The sequence below is a fragment of the Macaca fascicularis genome, chromosome 1, assembly GCF_037993035.2.
Source record: "Macaca fascicularis isolate 582-1 chromosome 1, T2T-MFA8v1.1".
Lineage (NCBI taxonomy): Eukaryota > Metazoa > Chordata > Mammalia > Primates > Cercopithecidae > Macaca > Macaca fascicularis.
In genome coordinates, this window is record NC_088375.1 from 170672803 (window position 1) to 170699735 (window position 26933).

Here is a 26933-nt window from a genome sequence, read left to right on the forward strand (position 1 = left end):
CACAATCTTTTGTAGTTGGTCCCTGCTCCCAACCACTCCCTCCCACCCCACCTCAAAGCAACTAAGGTTCTAATTTCTATTACCATAGGTTAATTTTGCCTGTTTCAGAACTTCATATAAATGGAATCATGCTGCACGTACATTTTGCATTTGGCTCCTCTTAAGATTCATTGCATTACAAATTTTAATAACAAAATCAGTTTTATTTAAGCTTATTCTTCAATAAAGTATTTAAACATCAATATTAATATTAGTTGTAGAAATCAGTTGCAGAGAAAATAATGTATTTCTTTTTTTTTTTTTTTTGAGACGGAGTCTTGCTCCGTCGCCCACGCTGGAGTGCAGTGGCCGGATCTCAGTTCACTGCAAGCTCCGCCTCCCAGGTTTACGCCATTCTCCTGCCTCAGCCTCCCGAGTAGCTGGGACTACAGGCACCCGCCACCTCGCCCGGCTAGTTTTTTGTATTTTTTAGTAGAGACGGGGTTTCACTGTGTTAGTCAGGATGGTCTCGATCTCCTGACCTCGTGATCCACCTGTCTTCGGCCTCCCAAAGTGCTGGGACTACAGTATTTCTTTTTAATTAAGTTTGATTTCTTTTTTTTTTTTTAATTTATTTATTATTATTATACTTTAAGTTGTAGGGTACATGTGCATAACGTGCAGGTTTGTTACATATGTATACTTGTGCCATGTTGGTGTGCTGCACCCATCAACTTGTCATTTACATCAGGTATAACTCCCAATGCAATCCCTCCCCCCTCCCCCTCCCCATGACAGGCCCCTGTGTGTGATGTTCCCCTTCCTGAGTCCAAGTGATCTCATTGTTCAGTTCCCACCTATGAGTGAGAACATGCGGTGTTTGGTTTTCTGTTCTTGTGACAGATTGCTAAGAATGATGGTTTCCAGCTGCATCCATGTCCCTACAAAGGACACAAACTCATCCTTTTTTATGGCTGCATAGTATTCCATGGTGTATATGTGCCACATTTTCTTAATCCAATCTGTCACTGATGGACATTTGGGTTGATTCCAAGTCTTTGCTATTGTGAATAGTGCTGCAGTAAACATACGAGTGCATGTGTCTTTATAGCAGCATAATTTATAATCCTTTGGGTATATACCCAGTAATGGGATGGCTGGGTCATATGATTTCTTTTAAAAACTTGCTCTGTTATTCATGTGTAGGGAGCTTTCTTTGGTTTCATTTTTCCTAGGCACCCCTTCTTGGGTAGATCTCCTACCATACCTTCTCATTGTCCTATGTCCTTCCCTAGGTCCAAATCTGCGGTGACTTGTTCAGCAGCTGTCTTCACTGCAGGGCTATGAGCCCCATAAGGGCAGGGAAGGGAATGTTCTGGTCATCACTGCATCCTCAATGTATACTACTGTCTAGCAGCAATATCCACCAGAACTTTCTGTGATGACGGAAATGTTCTATAATCTGCACTGATTGATAGCCACTGGTCACACAGGGCTTACTGAATGCACGAAATATGGCTGGAGCAACTGAAAACTGAATTTTTAAATTTAAATAACCACATGTGGCTAGTGGCTACTGTACTGGACAGCACAGGTAGAACACAGCAAATTTGATAAATTTAATGGAAGTTTATTGAAAAGTAACATTTTTCTGAGCTATTTAACTGGGTAATTTAATTGCCCAAATGTCTGTAAAATGAGTTCATAAATGCTAAAAATAATTGATTCATTATTTGCTCTAATTTTTCCCCCCAAATTCAGAAGAAACATTGTTAATGTCTGGGCTGCCTCACAGGGGTGTGTCTCACATATGAATGGCATTTATCACGTGTGCAGTAGGAAAGAGATTAAGTATGATGACTGCATTACCATAATGACACTTTCCATCTCACTTAAGCCAATGAATAATTATCCTTCACAACAGATTCATGAGCCCATAAATGATCTTGCTAATGCTTTCCTTCCTAACATTTATATTTTGATCTCTATCTCTGGGTATGTTTCTCTAATCTATACACATCTATACTCAATCCACGAATGTGTTTGCTCATGGATATAAGCACATATGTTCCTAAGATGTTTGAGGTATGCCCAGAAAGGAGGGAGACTAATTAGCAGATGGCTCTATGGAGCCATTATCATGCCTTTATAGCCCCATATCATTCATTGAGAATAGATAACTATGTACCCTCTGTGGAGAGAAGCTTAGAGATAGCAATCACATAACAATGCCACTATAAGCATAGCGATTAATATTCCATTGGACAGGTTCTGGAATTTGATTGGCTGGGTTTGAATTCAGGTCAGCCCCTTGCCTATCTGTGTGACTTTGGGCAAGTTACTTAACCTCGTTGTACTTCAGTTCAACCAACTGAAAAACCAAAACAATAAACAGGGCTCCATCTGAGGGAACTGTTAGAATAGGATTAAAATGAAAGTGGGTGACATCTGGGAAGCACTTCAACCAGTGTTTGGTAAAAAGTAAGCACTCAAAAACGTTAATTAATGTTATTACTATTGTTTTTATAACAATAACTTCTATATACTGCTTTTCACATTACAAAATGTTTTCACAGCCTCTGTCTCCTGTTATCCTCTAACAATCTAGAGAAGTAAGAAAGGCACATTAATTACTATGATTTCCAGTGCAGATGAGGAAGTCATGTCTCAGAGATTAGCAGACTTGCCCCATGGTTACACAGGAAACTGCCCAAAGCTTCCATCACTAATGGCCTTTAATCCTCAGGCTCAGCCAAGCACCTAAAGAGAGTCCATTTGAGGCAGCTGGCCAGTTCTGGACCAATAATGGACTATTTTGAAATCCTACTATATGCTAGGGCTTTACTTTAATATTCACCTGTATGCTAACCTTGCAAGGGAGAAGTCATTATCACTGTTTTATAATGAGGAAAGCTAGGATCAGTGAGGTTTAGTGACTTGCCGGAGGCCTTGTAGCAGAACTGGGGTCCAATTTACATCTCTGTGGCTGCCAAGCCCAACTCTTTTCACTCCACCGGACTGCTTTGGTACCATGAGACCCATTGAGGGCTGGGATGTGGTGCCACGAGACCCTTTGAGTGTTGGAATATCTCCCTAAACCTAGGTGGGCCGTGGACATGCATATACCCACAGGGCTGTGCTCTTCCCCTAACTGCAGCCAAGCCTGTCTGGTTAATGGGCCTAAGCTTTAGCCATGGGTGCTAGCTGATGTTCTTTCTGGTTTCCTTCCAGAGGCCAGGCACCTCACCTGATCTGCTCTATAAAATATCTATCTAAAAACAAACATGAGGGTTGCAGGGCACCTTGAAATCAGTGTAGTAGATGACCCAAGCAGTGTGTTTCCAGAGAGAACAAAAGAAATGTAAATAGACCTTTGTGTTTACTGAACAAAGGAGCCTTACCACAAACAGGGAATTTGGTTTTAACTTTTCACTGACAAAGAAGAAGGTTCAAATTTGTCGGCCATCTGTAGCTGCTTACTTAGTAAGCAGAACTAACAGATAGTCTGGTCCTCAGTTTGGCAAAGACCAGAAGCATCAGAACAGTCTTTTGACTAAAGAACACAAAAGCATTCTGCGACTGAAATAAAATCAAACAAAAATGCGTTTCTGTTACTGACTGCTATTTTTCCTGTTGTGAACAAGCCTCTGGCCATGATCCATTTTCATCCCAGAACCAGCTGGGTCCTTCTGTGGTAGCCTCATGGACCATGTTAGGGGACCCATTCTCTCTCTACACCCAAAGCTTGAGGTGACCACTGCTGGTTTCTGGACTAGTCATTCCCTTCAGAGAACACCTGGGCATCCCAGCAAAGGTGTCCGGTCCAGAGGGAATACACACTGGACTCATGTAGCAGTTCTGCCACTCACTAGCGATGTGTGTCAGGCCATCACTTTGCCTCCCTGGGCTTTGGAATCACAATCTAGGCCTTTGGGATTGGGTCTGCTTCTTCTGAGACAGTTTGTGTTTCTATATGGGCAGCTGCAGAACAACTGGATGATAGGCAGCAGGTGTCCAGTGAGCTTGAATGCCAGACAAAGCAATCTGGCTTCTATGTATAAACCTGGCTGTTTGTACCTTTTTCAGTGATTTGATTCAGTAGCTCTGATGATATGTGCTTGAGCTATGGAAGATTTCTCATCCTTTTTTCCCTTCGTCCCTAGACTGCAAATGTCGATATGGCAGATGGTAAGTGGGAGGTAGGGTATAGTCTGGCTTAAGGGAAAAGTTCAAGTCCCACTGAATCCACCTCTAGCTCTGTGTCCCTGAGCAAATGATATCTCCCAGTGCTAATACTGGTAATAATGATGATGATGACACTGACAACAATAATGATATCATAATGATGGTGATAATACCTAACATCTAAATGGTATTTATCATCGTGACAGGTATTGTTATGAACATTTTACACATGGAAAACACAGAGGGTAGGGCACAGAGAGGCTAAGAAAGTTGTCCAAGATCACATAGACAGTAAGTAGAAGTGAGATTTCAAACAAATTATTTTGGCCCCAGAGTCCACACTATAGGATAGAAGTTCTCAAATTTTTTGGTCCCAGGACTCCTAGATAATCTTTAAAATATTGATGCCACTGAGGCGAGAATGTTTTAAAATATTTGTTTATTAACTTATTTAAAAATAAAAACAATCCCATTGCTTAATATATTTTAATAAAAATATTTTGTGAAAAATATTTTCCACATGCATATACCAAAAACAGCGAGAAAAGTGGCACCTTTTTTTATTATTGAATATCTATTATTTGCCTTACAATCAGACAGCTGAAGCCTCCTGTTTCAGCATTCAATCTGTTGAGGTATGTTGTTGTAGTTGAAGAAAATCTGGCTTCACACAGTTGGAAAAGGGAAAGGTTTTTAACAGTCTTTCAGATAATTTAGGATATTCTTCTTTGATACTACACCAAAATTTGATAGGTGGTAGTTTCTTAAAGGTTGGTTGCAAAGTGAAATCTGAAATCACATCAATAAACTTTTCATAATCTATTACATTATAATGGATTGATCTATCTTGTACTTTAAATGGTTATTCTACCTACATATGACTTTGTAACATCATGTGTTGCCCATTTAGAAAACATTGGTTTACTGCGTTATGCTCATTTTCAAAATGCGGACACCCTCACTTATCTAATATAGAAAACTCCAATGCATTAATATCACCACCAGTGTCATCAGTTATGATTGGGAAAAAGCTGTCAAGCTCGTGATGGTGGCTAACAGTTTTTCAAAATTCTAAGTTTTTCTGAAAAGTTCAAATTTTATTATTGGCAACTAATACTATTGTTTCCTTCAAGTGGCAGGTTCATTTTGCTCATTTTAAAGAATATCCAAGAATAACCATAATTTTTCTGTTGGTCATTCTTTAAAGTAAAAGTGGTTAGTTCAGCTCAGAACTCAAATGCTTTTCTTTGAGATAGTCTTAGTATTTGGCAGGAGTACTTTACGTATACTGCCCATCTGCCATATGAAATATTAAAAATATGTGTATTCAAGGGTCAAGATTTAATACAATTAATAATTTTTACTGCTTCATGGAAGACATTCTTAAGTGCCATTGGTTTTTTTTTTTCAATTGCAAGTATATGGCAGTGGAATGTACAGTGACCACTAGTTTGGTACAGTTGGTGCCACTGTCTGAATTTGTTTGAGCAGTTTCACCCACCATTGCTTTTGCACAATTAGGATGGGTAAACCGCAGTTCAGAGGACTTAAAGGCCTATCCCAGAGTTCCCAGCTAATAAAAGGCAAAGCCAGGATTTGGACACCAAGCCCGGTGCTGTTTCCATCACACTCCATAGCTGCCCTTTCCCAGCCCTCAGGGTCCTAGAGTGGTGTAAGGCTTTTAGAACAAAATGGGTTAGCTCAGGCCCAGAGCAGTATGAGTCAGAGAGCAGAGTGGCTTGGATGGCATGTTTTCTATTTCCGAACAAGCAGTTTGGGGCTTTGGGGCAATCCCAAGCGATTGTGTCAGATCTGGGCAAAAGTTTAGGACTCTGAATTAAAAAGGATTTGTTATTTTTACAATGTAGGAAAATGAAACGCCAGTATCATTTTAGTGCCACCATTTTCTCCCATTAACAATAGAAAGTGATGATTGTAGTTAACATTTTTCTGAGCATTTACAAAATGCCAGGCACTATTCTGAGCATCTTACGCACCTTAACTTAAACTTGACAACAATCCTATGAGGTAGACTCTAAAATTAACCTCATTTTAGAGATAAGGAAACTGAGACACAGAGAAGTTAAGGAATTTCCCAAAGTCACACAGCCAGAAAGTGGCAGAGCCAGGACCCAAACCCAGGCCTTTGAACAGCAGAGACCATATTATGATCTGATGCAATCAGATTCCCAATCAATCCAACCTGTAGTCTTTCATTGTCCTTTGCACCACTCATAACCTGGATTAAAAAATATTCTTGCCTTTTTATGAGTCCATCAAGCACGTGACAATACCCACTGGTACTGAAAACAACTAAATCACCACAAGTTGCTTATGACGTAACCGGAAGTCATCATTGAGAATGAGCTTTCTAAATACAGCGCGGGCATGGTCTATACTGAGGCTTAATGAACCAGAAAAAGCAAACTGCAAGAATAAAGTTAGTTTATGAGCTCTCCGGGAATTGAGACTCTATTTCCTCCTTTTTTCATTTTTTGTATTCCCCTCAGCACTTCATGTGTTATTGTGAACTTCATAGGCATTTAATAAACGTTGGTTGATGAAGTAAATGGAAGGCTCAAGTGAATTTTAGGCAAATTAGCTTTGGAGACACCCCATTTATTATTTACCCACTTGACAAGATGTCACATCCACAAATCCACAAATCCTTCCCAACATTTATTACTTAACTTTCAAAGTGCCCCCATCTCTCCTCAGGGAGGGAGGTGGGGCCAAGAGTTATATTCCCATTTTGACAGGTGAGAGAAACTGAGATATAAAGAGTTGAGCAGTCCTTTGCCATGGCAACCCAGCCAGTCAGCCGAGGAGCCAGTCACAATTAGGCTTAGGGCCTGGGTCTCGGCATCAAAAGAGGCACATGCCAAAATTCTAGCCTCCCACATGACTGATGCTTTTCAGAAGAGGGAGGAGGTTCCCAACATGAAATAAAATGCTTAGCTAAACATAAAGGAAGGCTGCCAAACACAGTTAGGTCATTGCATTTGACTTGGAGAGAACATTCTGTTCACGCTATCAACCTGCATTCACTTTCAGCACACTTCACCATAAATACTTCTGACTCACTATCTCGGGAAATATTTTTTATCTTAATAAACTCAATGCGAAGCATAATCTAAATCAGCTTGCACATTCTTGAGTCGAAGCCACAAGCTGAGTTTAATAAAATCAGCCGAAAATAGCAGGGGACTTCTGAATAACCACAGTTTGTTATCTGGCACAGGGCTGCTGGGAAGTCCCAAACACACAGGGCTGAAGGTAAAAGCAGAAGGTGGGTAACCTGAAGGTATGAAGGGACTCAAGGCCATCGGATGAACACACCTGCTGGATCTCAGTTCTTACTGGACATCATTGGAGACGCTGCTTATAATAATAGACTGTGTCACACCAACCAAGAGCATGGGCTCTGGAGCTAGACTGTTTGGCTTCATATCTGAGGACCACCTCTTACTTGCTGTGACTTTACCTCTATAAGCCTTAGTTTATTCAAATGTGAAATGGGCTCACAATGATACCTACCCATTAAGGACGCTGTGGGGGTTAAAGGATATAATCCATCTCTGGAATATCAAAAGCATTCCAGAAAAAAATACTGATATCTGGGTCCCACCCCTAGAGATTCTAATCTAATTGTTCGAGGATGGAATCCAGACATGAGCATTTTTAAAAGCCCTTCTCCAAATGATTCTCCTGTGCAGTGAGTAAGAGAACACTTGGCTACAGTAACTATCACTACCATTTCCTGACCCTGATTCTTGCCTGGCTTCCTGCTGAACCCTGTAATTAATTTATTCCTCAAAAATCCTCAGGAGTATTCTCCACTACAATCCCTTGTTTAGAAGAAGAAACCAATGCTGAGACATTAAGGGTGTTGCCTAGAGTCACATTACTGATAAAGAGTGAAACCGTATCTCCAACCCAACCCTTTGTCTTGCACTCTCCAGTATCCAAACCTCTGCCCCAGGTTAAGTACTGAGGTGGCACAATGAAGATAAACATTTTCTGGCAGAATGAACCTGCTGGAAACCAGGGGATATGATGATTAAAAGTGAAAAGAAAAGAAGTGCTGTGCTGGGCTGGGTGCTGGCCAAACACATTTTCTTGAAAACACAAGCTGAGCTTGGGCTATTGACTACGGAGTAGTAAGAGTGGGGTTAAAGAGTATCCACTGGACCAAAGACAACAAATGGCCAATAATGTGCCTCCTTTTGGGGCAGAGAACACACATACATTAGGAATGGCTCTGCAAACATGCACTTAGAGCAAAACCCTCTATAAATCAGGGTTAATGGGGAAAGACAGCCACCTTTATAGATCTTTCCTTAAGAAGCCCAGTGAGCACATGGAGCAACTCAAAGGAGTTTAAGAAAACTTCAATTTTGCTACTTAGAGGCTTATTTTAATGAATAGGTCTTTTTTACAAATAGGCCAATTGTATGTAAATGCACTCTTAAGACCTCAGGGAAACTACTTTTTCCTTTTAAGAAAAGATCTATACCAAATGAGAGTGGCTGGTCTCCAGCATTTAGATTGCTTTATGTCTCAGGTATAATTAATAAAGGTGGGAGGAGAAGGGAACAACATGTGCTGGGCACTGATTCTATCAGGTATTTTACATGTATTATTGCATTTTGTCCTCACCAGAACCCTGTGTGTGTGTGTGTGTGTGTGTGTGTGTGTGTGTGTATATATATATGCATATATATAGGATTTTCCAGCTCCCTTTTAAGGAAGATACCAAGGTTTATATAGGTCTTAGCATAACTAGACTCTACACAGGTAGGACTGGAACTCAGTTCCATTGACACTATTCTTCTGTCCCTACTCCCAATCTGCATTTTATAACATACTGTCATTAATAACTTTTCTCACAATTAATTGACCTGAGATCATCCAGAAAAAACCTCCTTCCCACACCAAAGGTGCGATGATTTTTACCAGTCTTTATTTTTACCCCAGGAGCAGGTTATTTAATGGGATCCTTCATAACCACCAATTAGGTTACTCTAAGAGACCTTTTCCTGACTATAAGCTTTTGTGGATATATGGTCTGAATGTTTGTGGCCTCCTAAAATGTATATGTTGAATGCTCAGGGTGATGAGGTAGGGCCCTGGGAAGTGATTAGGTCGTGAGGGTGGTACCTTCACGAATGGGATTAGTCCCCTTATAAAATAGACCCCAGGGACATCCCCTGCCTCTCCTACCATGTGAGGACACAACAAGAAGACGGCTGTCTGAGAACCAGGAAGTGAGCCCTCACCAGGGAGAACTTGACCATGCTGGTGTCCTGATCTTGAACTTCCAGCCTCCAGAACTGTAAGAAATAAGTTTCTGTTGCGTTATAAGCCACCCAGTCTATGGTAGTTTATTATAGCAGCTGAACAGACATAGAAAGTGAATTTTTGTGGCTTAAATATCTATTTTACCTCAAATTTTCAAGTATTTTTATTATGAGAGGGTATCATTTTGTTACTTTATATCTATCACATGTGTTTTTTCCACTTAAATTTTTAAGTGGGAATACTTAGAATTCATGAGCAGAACCACACTTAACCATCAGGCCAATGACTTGATTTTTATATAATATGACCAAAGTCTTTTAACTGAAATTTTGAATACAAAGTTTCTGGCTTGAGAATTGGTCCTTGAGTTTTGGTGAAATATTCCCAATCATGTTTCTAACTCTCTCAGCCTCATCCATCCCAATTTTAAAATGGTAAATTTTTAAAAACGAAACCCCCATCTTTAGCTGAAGGCTAGGATGATAAGTAAATCTACAGGCCTAACAGCTCTTCAGGTTAAGGGCACATCTACATTCCAAGAAGTCACTTGCAGCTTTTCCCATCCCTGTAAAACCAAACCTAATAATAATAACAAAACCACCAGCTATTACTTTGCTTTACTGTAACTTAGTAAGGGCCTAACTTAAAAACAACAACAAAAAAGCAAAGTTTCTGGCTCCGGGGCTTAAGCTTTACAGGTCACATTGCAACCTAAGGACTGCATTCTCCTTTGTGGTTGAATTATAAACCTTTGAAAAATGCTGACAGACCTTAACTATAGCAGGACAGGATGAGTGGGTCCACATAATGAACTTTTAAATGACTGGAGATAGAATCTAGAAAGCCAAGCCTGAAATACATCTCTGGTTTGGGCTTCGGGCCAACACAAACAGAACACATCATAAGTCATCTCTGTGATTTCAGTACCATGCACAGGAGATGCCTCAGCATCACCATGACACATGATCCTCGCTATGGAAGCTTTTGGCTGCTTCTACGTCATGCAAATGCAACAGTTGTGCTTTCAGCCCTGGTAGAGAGCCCCGTGCTAGGAAGAACTAGGCCACATTCAGGTCCTTCAAAGACAAAGTCCATGTGTATTTTCACTACCCTGGTCTGACTCTTAGGCAGTGGCTTGCCCAGTCATAATAAATTCTCAAGCATTTGATGGCTCTAAGTGGAACCTAGGTGGCTTTCAAAATAAAAGTGTGTCGTTCTGGCCCATGAATTTCTATTCCTTTGGGGATCACACAGTCATACAATCTCAGTGTTCTAAAGTCACGTCTTGATTAAACACAACCAGAATCCTTTGTGTGTCAGTCAGCATTCCAACTCAGTTCCACCAAGGTTGACATTCCAGTTTCATGTTTTCCCAGAATGTAAACTTCAGGGAGCACAAAAGGGCATACAAGCCATTCTTTCCCCCTTTCTCCATTCATTGTGCAAGATCTGTATTTCAAAATTTGAAAGAATCTGCTGACTTGACCACAAGTCAAGATCTCTTGTTAGTAGGGCAGTGCGATGGTGAAGGCCCTGTCACTTGAATATTCTCTCTCATGAATGGTGCGGTTTTGCCTTCAAATTTTGAACCAGATTCCTCAACAATTGGAAATCATCTGCTCTACTGCTTTTCAAGAAAACAGAAAAGCACTGAGAAATTTGGAGATGAAGACTGAAGGATGTACTATTTTTTTCATAGCAAGAGACAAAAATCAATTCAACACACAAGGATGCGAACTCTGAGGATGGGACCACGCCTTTTTCATTTGCCATGGCTCCTTAAAACTGATCACAGGCTTGCTAAAGATAGATGTGTAAAATGCTAGATGAAGAGATGAACAGATCTATTTTTATTTTATTATCTATTATGAATAGATAAACAAATACGTAAGAGTCTGTACTCAAAGATCGCTTATCCTAGCTACAGAGTCATGCAGGTAAAGAGATAATCATGATAAAGTGTGATCTCGGTATGTTCAGGGTGGCAAAGAACCCTAGAAGGGGGAAACTTAACCCATTTTCCAGGCCAGAGGTGTCAGAGAAGGGTTTCCAAAGGAGGTAACACCTTGCAATCGGTGGAAGTTTTTGAAAAAGAGGCGATGTGGCCTCTGTCGTTCAGGAGCCCCTTAAGATCTGGAAGGAAAGTGGAGCTATTCTAGGGATCTAATTTGAAAGTACAAGTCAGAGTGAGAGCAAAAGCCAAGTGTGTGGTCAAGATGTTGAGTGTTGAAGGCGTTCACAAGAGAGAGTGGAGAGAGGGAGGCTGAGATCAAAACAGGCTGGCCAAGGTTACTGAGGTGGTGGCAGAGAGGCCAGATGGTTCCCTGACTTTTATCAGGCAGAGTGGGCAAGACCCAGTGTGGAGTGGAGAGGGAGAGAAACCCCAGACTTCCTGTCCTCTTGCTGGAATGTGCAGGCCTTTAGGGGAGGCGAGGAGTAGACAGGAGAGGGGAAACAGAAGATAAATAAGCAAATACTTATCAAATGCTTGTGCGAACATGGAGGGGGGACCTGTCCCATCTCTCCTTGGCCTCACAAAATAGTGATAGAAAAGAAATTTATGAAAATAATCAGAACAAGGAAAGAGGTAAGAAAAAGGCTGTTTTATGCTCAGGAGGGGGGTGAACCTGTCCGGCTCTAGAAATCAGGGAAGGTGTGAAAGAGTGGGGCATGCTTGCATGGGGCCTTGACGGAGAGCAAGGGTGCAGAGGGGAGAGGAAGGGCAGAAGCAGAGCAGTTGTTGGGGAGAATGTGGCACACAAACCAGATGCCATCCTTGGTGACATGTACCATGCGCGTCTGCTGAGGACTCCACAGTGCACTTCTCACAGCTTCCTCACTTTACTGTGTTTCTGACATTAGGTCAGAAATTACTAGCATTTTAGGTAGAGAAGTTCCTTCTCCAGCAGGATTGCTTGCACATGGTAGGGTGTTTAACATCCTAAACCCCTATTCAATAAATGTCAACTGCACACCCTCATGATGGTGACAACTAAAAACAGAACCACTCATATATGACTACATTGAGGAGCCCTGAGGCATCTTTTCATCATGGTCTTATTAACGATAGAGCATAGCCAGTTCCCAGCACACAAGAATTGCATGATAAAATGAGTCCCTGTCCACCTTCCCTGCCCATACTAACTCCTAGGCCACTAAAGTCCATAATTAACAAATTCTGTGAGTAACTGCAGCTAGGGCTAGCAAACTAGTTGCAATGGATGTAGCTGTTAGTGAAGCCAGAAACTATCAGTTGTCTGAAAATCATGGCTTCCAGCTGAAATGAAAGCTCCTTGAAAAGTGTTCATTTTTTCATATTTCTCATGCAGGAAGACGTATAAAGCAGAGCTGTAGAAACATATCTGCAAATTGTTCGATGCTCCTTCCATGAGAAGGTGGAGTCTGTGTGCCCTTTCTTTGCACCTGGCAGGACCTCTGTGATCACGTCTTTCTTGCATGTGGCAGGACCTCTGAGAACAGAATGTTGCAGAAGTGACACTGTGAGGGACTTCAGAGTCAGGTTTAAAAAAAACTTGAGGCAATCCCTCTGGGAGCCTTCAGTCACCAGTTACCTTGAGGCCACCACATGGAGAGTACTTGGAGAGAACAAAGAGATGCTCTTGGACATCTCTTGTGCAGACAACACTTGTGTGTGGAACAGCCCCAGCTGTTCCAGACTCCAGCTGTTTGTGTCCTCTCAGCCGAGACACCAGACATGTGAATGATGAAGTCTTTAAGATGACCCTAGACCCAGCCACCATCTGACTGCAACCACATGAGGGACCCTGTGCAAAAATCATCTAGCTGATTCCAGTCAACTCTCAGAACCAGGAGAGAGAATAATAATACATGATTGTTGCTGGAAGCGACTATGTTTGTTGTGGTTTGTTACCTAGCAGGAGCTAACTGATACACAGCTCTCACTTGAGATTCTAAGGAGTGAAATAAATTCTCTAGAAGAGCAGACACTTATTGGAGAAGTACCTTGTGACAGATTCTGTGCTAGGAAGTAAAAGCAATGACTTACACACAGTCCCTGGTTTCAAGGATCTCCCAGGGGAGATTCAATATGAACATGGATTATCACAAATATTAGGAAAGAGTAGACACAAAAGGCACAAAGAATATATGATGGGAGTATATTCTGGGAGATTCTTGGATGAACTCGCTTTGATCGTGGGCTAGCAAAGTTAGCAAAGTGCCCTCCAGATGGGGAACCCCACGGAATGAAGTAAAAATAAACATAAAGAACTTTGGTTCTTCCACACTGTGAGTTTGTTAAGGACAGAAAACATGTATCCCAGTACCAGTCATGTAGCAGAATCTTGCTCAGTTTATATTTACAGAATGGATCAGTGGGTGGATGGATGGATGGTACTAGGGAGCCAGCCTAGAAAGAACATTGGCTGGCCTGAGGACCAGAAGGCTAGGGATCAAGTCCTAGCTGTGTGATCCAGGATAAATCACTTATTTTACTTGTCTATACTCTTCAATTTCCATGTCTGTCTAATGTGAGGATAAGGCTAGGAGATCTCTGAGGTTTGTTCCAAACTCAAACCTTCTAGGGTACCAAAGGGCGAGTATGAACATTCATCTATGTGTTTACTTGGCCATCTCTATAATCAAACACACACACACCAGAGAGGTGTCAATCCGTCTTTGTTAAGACTCGTTGATTACCTGCAACAGGAACTAACTGAAGCCTGTGTAAGAGGGTGAGGAAAAGCAGATGAGGTGGATGGGGAATTTAACATAGGATGCAAAGGTTTCTTGTGAAACTCTGGCAAGATGTCTGGCCAGGTTTTGGGAGGAATGGGAACCAAGAACTGGAAAGCTGCTGGGAACCGGATCGGGAATCTCCCTTCACTCCCAGACTCTAATTCTCTTTATGAATCTGCTTAAATCTCTCTTTGAAAACCAGCTTTATTGGCTTTTCTATGCACAGAGTAGAAGATCAACACTATATGGCCCCCAGATTGATCTCCTGGCACTAACAGCAACTGACAAACATTAGCAGGCTACCTCTGAGTTCCAATTGCAAATTCCTGGGAAAGAGACTCTGGCGTAATCTGGGCCAGGTGTCCTCTCCCTGGTCCAACCAACTCTTACCAGAAGGACAGGGTTATAAATTCAAACATGGCTGCTGAAGGACCCTCATGATGCGTCGTGAAAGCAGTTATCAGACAACAGAGGGTTATTATGAGGTAGGCAGCCTCCCTGAAAGGTATGTCATATAAAATCCAAGAAAAAGAAATAAACAATTTTTAAAATTTATTATTTATTTATTTATTTCTATTTATTTTTTAATTTTTATCATTATTATACTTTAAGTTCTAGGGTACATGTGCACAAGATTCATGTTTGTTACATATGTATACATGTGCCATGTTGGTGTGCTGCACCCATTAACTCATCATTTACATTAGGTATATCTCCCAATGCTATCCCTCCCCCCTACCCCCTCCCCGCAATAGGCCCCGGTGTGTGATGTTCCCCTTCCTGTGTCCAAGTGATCTCATTGTTCAGTTCCCACCTGTGAGTGAGAACATGCGGTGTTTGGTTTTCTGTTCTTGCGATAGTTTGCTCAGAATGATGGTTGCCAGTTGCATCCATATCTCTACAAAGGACACGAACTCATCCTTTTTTATGGCTGCATAGTATTCCATGGTGTATATGTGCCACATTTTCTTAATCTAGTCTGTCACTGATGGACACTTGGGTTGATTCCAAGTCTTTGCTATTGTGAATAGTGCTGCAATAAATATACGTGTGCATGTGCCTTTATAGCAGCATGATTTATAATCCTTTGGGTATATACCCAGTAATGAGATGGCTGGGTCAAATGGTATTTCTAGTTCTAGATCCTTGAGGAATCACCACACTGTCTTCCACAACAGTTGAACTAGTTTACAGTCCCACCAACAGTGTAAAAGTATTCCTATTTCTCCACATTCTCTCCAGCACCTGTTGTTTCCTGACCTTTTAATGACTGCCACTCTAACTGGTGTGAGATGGTATCTCATTGTGGTTCTGATTTGCATTTCTCTGATGGCCAGTGATGATGAGCATTTTTTCATGTGTCTGTTGGCTGTATGAATGTCTTCTTTTGAGAAGGGTCTGTTCATATCCTTTGCCCACTTTTTGATGGGGTTGTTTTTTCTTGTAAATTTGTTTGAGTTCTTTGTAGGTTCTGGATATTAGCCCTTTGTCAGATGAGTAGATTGCAAAAATTTTCTCCCATTCTGTAGGCTGCCTGTTCACTCTGATGGTAGTTTCTTTTGCTGTGCAGAAGCTCTTTAGTTTAATTAGATCCCATTTGTCAATTTTGGCTTTTGTTGCCATTGCTTTTGGTGTTTTAGACATGAAGTCCTTGCCCATGCCTATGTCCTGAATGGTATTGCCTAGGTTTTATTCTAGGGTTTTTATGGTTTTAGGTCTAACATTTAAGTCTCTAATCCATCTTGAATTAATTTTTGTATAAGGAGTAAGGGAAGGATCCAGTTTCAGCTTTCTACTTATGGCTAGCCACTTTTCCCAGCACCGTTTATTAAATAGGGAATCCTTTCCCCATTTCTTGTTTTTGTCAGGTTTGTCAAAGATCAGATGGCTGTAGATATGTGGTATTATTTCTGAGGGCTCTGTTCTGTTCCATTGGTCTATATCTCTGTTTTGGTACCAGCACCATGCTGTTGTGGTTACTGTAGCCTTGTAGTATAGTTTGAAGTCAGGTAGTGTGATGCCTCCAGCTTTGTTCTTTTGGCTTAGGATTGTCTTGGCAATGCAGGGTCTTTTCTGGTTCCATATGAACTTTAAAGCAGTTTTTTCCAATTCGGTGAAGAAACTCATTGGTAGCTTGATGGGGATGGCATTGAATCTATAAATTACCTTGGGCAGTATGGCCATTTTCACAATATTGATTCTTCCTATCCATGAGCATGGTATGTTCTTCCATTTGTTTGTGTCCTCTTTTATTTCACTGAGCAGTGGTTTGTAGTTCTCCTTGAAGAGGTCCTTTACATCCCTGGCAAGTTACATTCCTAGGTATTTTATTCTCTTTGAAGCTATTGTGAATGGGAGTTCATTCATGATTTGGCTCTCTGTTTGTCTGTTACTGGTGTGTAAGAATGCTTGCGATTTTTGCACATTGATTTTGTATCCTGAGACTTTGCTAAAGTTGCTTATCAGCTTAAGGAGATTTTGGGCTGAAAAGATGGGGTTTTCTAAATATACAATCATGTCATCTGCAAACGGGGACAATTTGACTTCTTTTCCTAACTGAATACCCTTTATTTCTTTCTCTTGCCTAATTGCCCTAGCCAGAACTTCCAACACTATGTTGAATAGGAGTGGTGAGAGAGGGCATCCCTGTCTTGTGTCAGTTTTCAAAGGGAATGCTTCCAGTTTTTGCCCATTCAGTATGATATTGGCTGTGGGTTTGTCATAAATAGCTCTTATTATTTTAAGATACATTCCAGCAATACCGAATTTATTGAGAGTTTTTAGCATAAAGCGTTGTTGAATTTTGTCAAAGGCCTTTTCTGCATCTATTGAGATAATCATGTGGTTTTTGTCTTTGGTTCTGTTTATATGCTGAATTACATTTATTGATTTGCATATGTTGAACCAGCCTTGCATCCCAGGGATGAAGCCCACTTGATCATGGTGGATAAGCTTTTTGATGTGCTGCTGGATTCGGTTTGCCAGTATTTTACTGAGGATTTTTACATCAATGTTTATCAGGGATATTGGTCTAAAATTCTCTTTTTTTTGTTGTATCTCTGCCAGGCTTTGGTATCAGGATGATGTTGGCCTCGTAAAATGAGTTAGGGAGGATTCCCTCTTTTTCTATTGATTGGAATGGTTTCAGAAAGAATGGTACCAGCTCCTCCTTGTACCTCTGGTAGAATTCGGCTGTGAATCCATCTGGTCCTGGACTTTTTAAAATTATTGCCTCAATTTCAGAGCCTGCTATTAGTCTATTCAGGGATTCAACTTCTTCCTGGTTTAGTCTTGGGAGAGTGTAAGTGTCCAGGAAATTATCCATTTCTTCTGGGTTTCCTAGTTTATTTGCATAGAGGTGTATATAGAATTCTCTGATGGTAGTTTGTATTTCTGTGGGGTCGGTGGTGATATCCCCTTTATCATTTTTTATTGCGTCTATTTGATTCTTCTCTCTTTTCTTCTTTATTAGTCTTGCTAGCGGTCTACCAATTTTGTTGCTCTTTTCAAAAAACCAGCTCCTGGATTCATTGATTTTTTGGAGGGTTTTTTGTGTCTCTATCTCCTTCAGTTCTGCTCTGATCTTAGTTATTTCTTGCCTTCTGCTAGTTTTTGAATGTGTTTGCTCTTGCTTCTCTAGTTCTTTTAATTGTGATGTTAGAGTGTCAATTTTAGATCCTTCCTGCTTTTTCTTGTGGGCATTTAGTGCTATAAATTTCCCTCTACACACTGCTTTAAATGCGTCCCAGAGATTCTGGTATGTTGTATCTTTGTTCTCATTGGTTTCAAAGAGCATCTTTATTTCTGCCGTCATTTCGTTATGTACCCAGTAGTCATTCAGGAGCAGGTTGTTCAGTTTCCATGTAGTTGAGCGGTTTTGATTGAGTTTCTTAGTCCTGAGTTCTAGTTTGATTGCACTGTGGTCTGAGAGACAGTTTGTTATAATTTCTGTTCTTTTACATTTGCTGAGCAGTGCTTACTTCCAACTATGTGGTCAATTTTGGAATAAGTGCGATGTGGTGCTGAGAAGAATGTATATTCTGTTGATTTAGGGTGGAGAGTTCTGTAGATGTCTATTAGGTCTGCTTGGTGCAGAGTTGAGTTCAATTCTTGGATATCCTTTTTAACTTTCTGTCTCATTGATCTGTCTAATGTTGACAGTGGGGTGTTGAAGTCTCCCATTATTATTGTATGGGAGTCTAAGTCTCTTTGTAAGTCTCTAAGGACTTGCTTTATGCATCTGGGTGCTCCTGTATTGGGTGCATATATATTTAGGATAGTTAGCTCTTCTGATGAATTGATCCCTTTACCATTATGTAATGGCCTTCTTTGTCTCTTTTGATCTTTGATGGTTTAAAGTCTGTTTTATCAGAGACTAGGATTGCAACCCCTGCTTTTTTTGTTTTCCATTTGCTTGACAGATATTCCTCCATCCCTTTATTTTAAGCCTGTGTGTGTCACTGCATGTGAGACGGGTCTCCTGAATACAGCAAAGTGATGCGTCTTGACTCTTTATCCAATTTGCTAGTCTGTGTCTTTTAATTGGACCATTTAGTCCATTTACATATAAGGTTAATATTGTTATGTGTGAACTTGATCCTGTCATTATGATATTAGCTGGTTATTTTGCTCATTAGTTGATGCAGTTTCTTCCTAGCATTGATGGACTCTACATTTTGGTATGTTTTTGCAATGGCTGGTACCAGTTGTTCCTTTCCATGTTTAGTGCTTCCTTCAGGAGCTCCTGTAGGGCAGGGTTGGTGGTGACAAAATCTCTAAGCATTTGCTTGTCTGTAAAGGATTTTATTTCTCCTTTACTTATGAAAATTAGTTTGGCTGGACATGAAATTCTGGGTTGAAAATTCTTTTATTTAAGAATGTTGAATATTGCCCCTCACTCTCTTCTGGCTTGTAGAGTTTCTGCCAAGAGATCTTCTGTTAGCCTGATGGGCTTCCCTTTGTGGGAAACCCGACCTTTCTCTCTGGCTGCCCTTAACATTTTTTCCTTCATTTCAACTTTGGTGAATCTGGCAATTATGTGTCTTGGAGTTGCTCTTCTCGAGGAGTATCTTTGTGGTGTTCTCTGTATTTCCTGAATTTGAATGTTGGCCTGCTTTACTAGGTTGGGGAAGTTCTCCTGGATGATATCCTGCAGAGTGTTTTCAAACTTGGTTCCATTTTCCCCGTCACTTTCAGGCACACCAATCAGACGTAGATTTTGTCTTTTCATGTAATCCCATATTTCTTGGAGGCTTTGTTCATTTCTTTTTACTCTTTTTTCTCTAAACTTCTCTTCTCACTTCATTTCATTCATTTGATCTTCAATCATTGATACTCTTTCTTCCAGTTGATCGAGTCGGTTACTGAAGCTTGTACATTTGTCACATAGTTCTTGTGTCACGGTTTTCATCTCTATCAGTTCTTTTATGGTTTTCTCTGCATTGATTATTCTAGTTATCCATTTATCTATTCTTTCTTCAAGGTTTTTAGTTTCTTTGCACTGGGTACGTAGTTCCTCCTTTAGCTCTGAGAAGTTTGATAGACTGAAGCCTTCCTCTCTCAACTCGTCAAAGTCATTCTCTGTCCAGCTTTGTTCCATTGCTGACAATGAGCTGTGTTCCTTTGGAGGGGGAGATGCGCTCTGATTTTTTGAATTTCCAGCTTTTCTGCACTGCTTTTTCCCCATCTTTGTGGTTTTATCTGCCTTTGGTCTTTGATGATGGTGATGTACTAATGGGGTTTTGGTGTGGGTGTCCCGTTTGTTAGTTTTCCTTCTAACAGTCAGGACCCTCAGCTGCAGGTCTGTTGGAGTTTGCTTGAGGTCCACTCCAGACCCTGTTTGCCTGGGTATCAGCAGCAGAAGCTGCAGAAGATAGAATATTGCTGAACAGCGAGTGTTGCTGTCTGATTCTTGCTCTGGAAGCTTCGTCTCAGAGGTGTACCCAGCCGTGTGAGGTGTGAGGTGTTGGTCTGCACCTGGTGGGGGATGTCTCCCAGTTAGGCTACTCAGGGGTCAGGGACCCACTTGAGCAGGCAGTCTGTCCGTTCTCAGATCTCAACCTCCATGCTGGGAGAACCACTGCTCTCTTCAAAGCTGTCAGACAGGGACATTTACATCTGCAGAGGTTTCTGCTGCTTTTTGTTTAACTATGCCCTGTCCCCAGAGGTGGAGTCTACAGAGGCAGGCAGGCCTCCTTCAGCTGCTGTGGGCTCCACCCAATTCGAGCTTCCTGGCGGCTTTGTTTACCTACTTAAGCCTCAGCAATGGCAGGCACCCCTCCTCCAGTCTTGCTGCCACCTTGCAGTTAGATCTCAGACTGCTGTGTTAGCAATGAGGGAGGCTTCATGGGCGTAGGACTCTCCGGGCCAGGTATGGGATATAATCTCCCAATGTGCCGTTTGCTAGATTCTTGGTAAAGCACAGTATTAGGGTGGGAGTTACCCGATTTTCCAGGTGTTGTGTGTCTCAGTTTCCCTTGGCTAGGAAAAGGAATTCCCTTCCCCCTTATGCTTCCCAGGTGAGGCAATGCCTCGCCCTGCTTCAGCTCTCGCTGATTGGGCTGCACCCGCTGACCAGTACCAACTGTCTGGCATGCCCCAGTGAGATGAACCTGGTACCTCAGTTGAAAATGCAGAAATCACCCATCTTCCGTGTCGCTCACGCTGGGAGCTGAAGGTTGGAGCTGTTCTTATTTGGACATCTTGGGTGCCCCCCAATAAACATTTTTTGTATGGATTATTGATAAGGACAAAAATTCTCTAACTTAAGCTTCCTCTTTATATGCACTGGAACCCTTTCCAAAGCCACTTTAGAAACTGTGACAAACTTGAGGAAAGTCAGTTAATTTTCAAATTCATCTAGGTTGCACACAAGCATCACTGTTTTCTAGCACCTTTAGGATGATCCACAAACATTATGACAATGCAGACTCATGAGGAGGCCTTGTGCTCTGGACTGCTAGTGTGTGCCACACCCTCCTTTCTCATTACTTTACCAAAAGATGTGATTTGAAAAACATATGCAAATGTCTCCACTGAACTCCCACACCAATTCCTGAGAGCTAGTAAGGATTTTGGTGTCACTTTAGAAGTCACTCTATTTGTGAATAGCCCAGCAAGAAAATCAGGTCAAGCTATTAGGGAGATTCTATGGGAAGGTAGGTATCTACCTCAAGATTAATGATATTAAATAAAGGAAAAGCAGTTATTTTTGACATCTTGACCATCACTTTAGAGTCTGGTTCTTATTAGTTCCATTTCTTCCTTTTAAAAGGCTTATTTATTTGTATATTTTTAACAAAAAATGTCAGGAAATTTGGAACAGAAACTTGCAGTAAAACATGTCCCCCTGACCCTCTGATCTATCAATCTTTCAAATAAACAAGAATACTTAGAGAAGCCTGGAAGAAGGCATTTCATGGTAGTTACCTGATGTTAGCCACCGTAATGGTCATTATCTAGCAATTGTTTTTTGGGAAATGGAGTAGAATGGAGAGAATAGGAAGGAAAGAGAATGCAGATGAGTGAGTGAGAGTATGAGAGAGAAAGAGGGGGACTCAATAATTCATTTTTGCTATAAATGCTTTAAAATCTTACAGGTGTCAAACAAGACACCCTCGTTCATATTTTTTCTCCAATCATTCCATTTTGGAAGCTACATTATTCACAAATGAGACATTCAAGAAACACAAATTCTGAAATAAAAATGGGCACACCACCAGTGGAAAAGCAAACAAAAGCAGCTAATGTACTGTGGCTAAAAAAATTTTCAAACAAAGTGGCAGTAATTTACTGCCCTTACTCTTAGCTAGACCCCATGAACATAATCAGAACCCCCAGGACTGATGGGAAAGTGTGATTTACAGTAAGTCTCAGGATAATAAAAAAAAATGAAAAAGCAAATTGTGCATGAACATGAAAGCTGTATTTCTTCCGTTTTCAGCAATGGAGTCAAATTTCCAGTCAGAATTTCAGGGTAAAACTTAGAAGTCTTCAAGAAGTAAACTATGAGCCAATCAGCATCCCTACTTGGACATTGCTCCAGCTGCCTGAATGACGTAAGTAACATTTAGAGATGACAGTGATTAGAAAGACCCACACGACACCATCTGAATCATAGGAAAGAGATGGGTGGACCTGGGTTTGAGTCCTGGCTATGTCACTTGTTTTCGCGTATCCTTGAGCAAATTATTTCACATCTTCAAGCTCTAGTAATACCTGTTGCTTCAGACTGTTATATGGATTAAATGAGAGAAAGTATATAAAGCACTTAGGAACGTGTTTGGCACATGCAAGTCTCAATAAATTTCGTTATACATTTTAAATACAAATAGTACATTTTGATAAATGAGAGTATACTTAAGGCACTTAGAACAGTACGTGGTGCACAGTGAAGTTCTATATAGGGTTTGTCATTATTATTACTATATAGTAAAACCTCCATTAATCAGAATATCTAGACAATGAGGTAACTAAGTTAACTTATTTTCATGCTCAAAACCTCTAAACCACTTCAAGTTTTTGAAAATCTTTTTGAAATGTATTAGTCTCTTTTCCAAGATTAGTAAGTATAATATGAAGTATCAACTTAAAACTTTTACACGGGATCATGCATGGCTTCAGGAATACATATCAGAAGTCCTGGATTCTAGTACCACTCTGTTACTTGTCAGCAGTGTAACTTTGAGCCTCAGTTTACTCATCTGTGAAATAAAAGATCTGTTAAGCTTTTCTCCCAGTTTTGGTGACTATCAGATGCAACCATGTATATGCAATTATTTTGAAAACAACAAAATTAAGGTGAATTAAAAATAACATACATTTGTTATTATCATTCTTTAGAATATGATATCCTGTTTCTGGGGATGCATGCGCATGGGGGTATGGAGATTACAGATTATACCAAGGATATTGCGCTTTTTGAAAACTGTGGTAAAATACACATGACAACATGTACAATTTTAATTATTTTTAAGTGTCTAGCTCAGTGGCATTAAATACAATCACATTGTTATGCAACCATCACCACCATCCATCCCAAAACTTATTTCACCTTCTTAAATTGAAACCTCATGCCCACTAAAGACTAACTTTCCATTCTCCTTTCCTCCCAATCCCTGGCAACCACCATCTTACCTTCTGTCTATAAATTTCACTACTCTAGGTACCTCATATAAGTGGTGTCATACAGAATATTGCTTTTTTTAAAAAGCCCCTTGTTTATTTTCTTACCTTTTCCATCTTTGACTTTAAAAGTTGAGTACAAAAAGCAATGGAAATTGAGAATTTCCTTTTGTGGGTCCTAAATCCTTGAGGCTTACAATAGGACTGTGATTAAGAAGAAACAAACACACACTTCCCTGACAGCATCCTTCAAGCTCTGATGGGGCTGACTGCTTGGTCTGATCTCCATTGCAATCTTAGGATACTTCTGAGAAGCTATGATGTTATAAGGCTGTGCAGTGAGGACCAGGGATGGAGTCTGGTCCCACCTCTGCCACAAAGTACTCTTGATATTGTGTGAACCATTCTTTTCTTTGGGTCATGTCTGTTAAGTTTCAGGCACACTAGGCTACATTATTCCAAAGTAGTGTCAACTTGATATTCAAGTGTTTTGATGGCATTTATTCCTTGCAAGACACTGCAAAATATAATTCTCTTCCTCCCTCAATCTCCATCCAGGAACAACATATTTTATATAATGAAAATGGAAGAGGAGGAAGATACCTGTGATATTTTTCCTAGGAAAAGAAATCAGGGGTCAATATTGAACTGGTTTTGGATGTTATTGGCAGTCGATTCATTGTTGTCATCTTTCTTCTGACCAGAAAAAAAAAAAAAAAAAGAGTTTCATAGCACGTGCCAAAATGTTATACTGCATGCGCACGCACACACACAAACACACACACACACACACAAGCAAAAACTGTGTTCGAATTCAAGGCTATGCCTTCAAAAGAAATAATGCATTAAACCATTTGAATTTAGAAGACAGAGATACATGATCATTTTTAAGTTATCTCTGAAGTCACATCAAAATGTACACCAGCTCCAGGATTCTAAGATCCAATTCTGTTTAGTAGAAAAAGCAATATAGTCAAATATAACATGCCATAGACAGAAAGGGTTATGTATTTGGAATGAACAACTATCCTTAACATTCATAAACTTCCCAACTGGGATCCATTTGTATGAAGAGACTCTTCTGGTCTGATAAGAGCCTGGCTTTGGGAAAAAGAACAAGATGACCCAAATTCTTTTGGGGTAGACACTTTCACACATGAATCATCCAAGAAAAATGGCAGCTACATCAGAACATTGGCTGCCTGCCCCAGAAGCTGACCGTGGGGGCACTCAGGCTGCTGGGACCCACCTTCAGCATGGAATGTACTCAGGACAGCAAAGCTAAGTACCTCATCCATCTGACTTCTACAGTTGTGGACAACTCATGCATATCACCATTTTCTTCCCCAGACAGTGTAGCCCTCAGTTGAAAAATATAGCCTCTACTGGTCAGAACCAAGTCAATTTTGTTAGTTTGGATATTTCCAAGCTCTGTCCTCCAAACAGCTTCATAAAGACTAACTGATAGAAGCTGGACATGGTGGCTTATGCCTATAATCCCAGCATTTTGGGAGGCAGAGGTGGGCGGGGGAGGGGGTTGCTTGCGCCCAGGAGTTCAAGACCAGCCTGGGAAACATGACAAAACTCTGTCTTTACAAAAATTAGCCAGGCATGGTTGTGTGTGCCTGGAATCCCAGCTACTCAGGAGGCTGAAGTGAGAAGATCAATTGAGTCCAGGTAGTTGAGGCTGCAGTGAGCTGTGACCATGTCACTGCACTCCAGCCTGGGCGAAGAGTGAGATCTTCTCACACATACACACACACACACACACACACACACACACCCCTAATTCACTGGACCAACATATATGAAACAATGTAAAAATAATTTGTAATAATCTTAATACAAGTTTTCTAATATATATTACCTACAAAGGGATAGGAGAAGTTAGGTTTTATAGGTCTATTTCCATTAAATCCATGTCAGGGATGGAGAATTCCTGAGTCAGAAGACTTTAGAGATGAAAGAAAACTAAAATATTAGTTATACCAACACCCCAACCTCCATAGGTTTTGGGGGAACATGTGGTATTTGGTTACATGACTAAGTGCTTTAGTGGTGATTTGGGATATTTTGGTGCACCCATAACCTGAGCAGTAAACATTGAACCCAATTTGTAGTCTTTTATCCCTCACCCTCCTCCCACCCTTTCCCCCAAGTCTCCAAAGTCCATTGTATCATTCTCATGCCTTTGCATCCTCATAGCTTAGCTTCCACTTATGAGTGAGAACATACGATGCTTAGTTTTCCATTCCTGAGTTACTTCACTTTGAATAACACTCCCCAGTTTCATCCAGGTTGCTTCAAATGCCATCAATTCATTCCTTTTTATGGCTGAGAAGTATTCCATCATATATATATACACTTATATATACACACATATATATACGCATATGTGTATATATGTATATATGTGTGTATATATGCATATATATGTGTGTGTGTGTGTGTGTATATATATATCACAATTTCTTTATCCACTCATTGATTGATGGGCATTTGGGCTGGTTTCACATATTTTGCAATAGCAAATTGTGCCGCTATACACATGTGTGTGTAAGTATCTTTTTCGTATAATGACTTCTTTTCCTCTGGGCAATGGGATTGCTGGATTAAATGGTAGTTCTACTTTTAGTTCTTTAAGGAATCTCCATGCGGTTTTTCCATAGTGGTTGTACTAGTTTATATTCCTACCATTGGTATAGAAGTGAGGAACCACCACTTATGAGGCTTCTGGAAGACGGGAATCACATATCAGCCAGGAGCCCACATTATATGACTTCTAGAGGTCATTCAACTTGGAGATTCCCTGAGTCTAGGTCATGGAGAAAAGTTGTCTCTGGCACCAGACTAATCTGCTGCCCTTTCTAGGGCTGGGAATATTGCTCAATTTGATTCAGACTGAAAAGGAAGTGATTACTTATAACACCTTCAAGAAAATATAAGTGACTGTTTTGATCATCTTGGAGAATGGAAGACTTTTCTAAGCATGACACCAAAGTCAAGGATTGATAGATTCAATTTCATAAAAATAAATTTTTCCATGTTAAAATACACATGCAAACAAAATTAAAAGTTAAACTAGAAAAAATGCAGATTTCAAATAAAAGACAAGTATCTTAATAGTAGAATGAGAAAAAGAAATGAATGTTAGAGAAAAACTGACTACTAAACATAAAAAATTCAACCTTAGTTATCAAAGAAATGAAATTTAAAATAACAATGACATACCATTTTTTGCTGTTGAAATTGACAATGACCAAGAAAATGACAATATTTACTTTGAGTGAAGGTAAATAGTAGAATAGGATATTCTCCTGCACTGCTGTTAGGATGTAAATATGCAAAGAGATTTAAGAGAACACTGTGTAGTAGGTACCTTCACGAGGCCAGGTACTGTCCTGGACCCTTTAAGGCATTTTTCATCACCCTACTATTTATAATAACACAAAGCTAGAATAATTCTAACTTTTCAACAATAGGTGATAATAGGTTTCAATAAATCAATGGAACACATTTGTGGTTTTTTTTTTTTTTTTTTTTTTGATGGAGTCTCGCTCTGTCCCCCAGGCTGGAGTGCAGTGGTGCAATCTTGGTTCACTGCAACCTCCGTCTCCCAGGTTCCA

General features: G+C 40.5%; 1 protein-coding gene across 6 annotated transcripts in view; it reads right to left on the reverse strand.

Annotated features, from left to right (window-relative positions):
- ROR1 (receptor tyrosine kinase like orphan receptor 1) overlaps positions 1–26933 on the reverse strand; it is a 408557-nt gene that overhangs the window by 130759 nt on the left and 250865 nt on the right. The gene's annotated exons all lie outside the window — the stretch shown is intronic.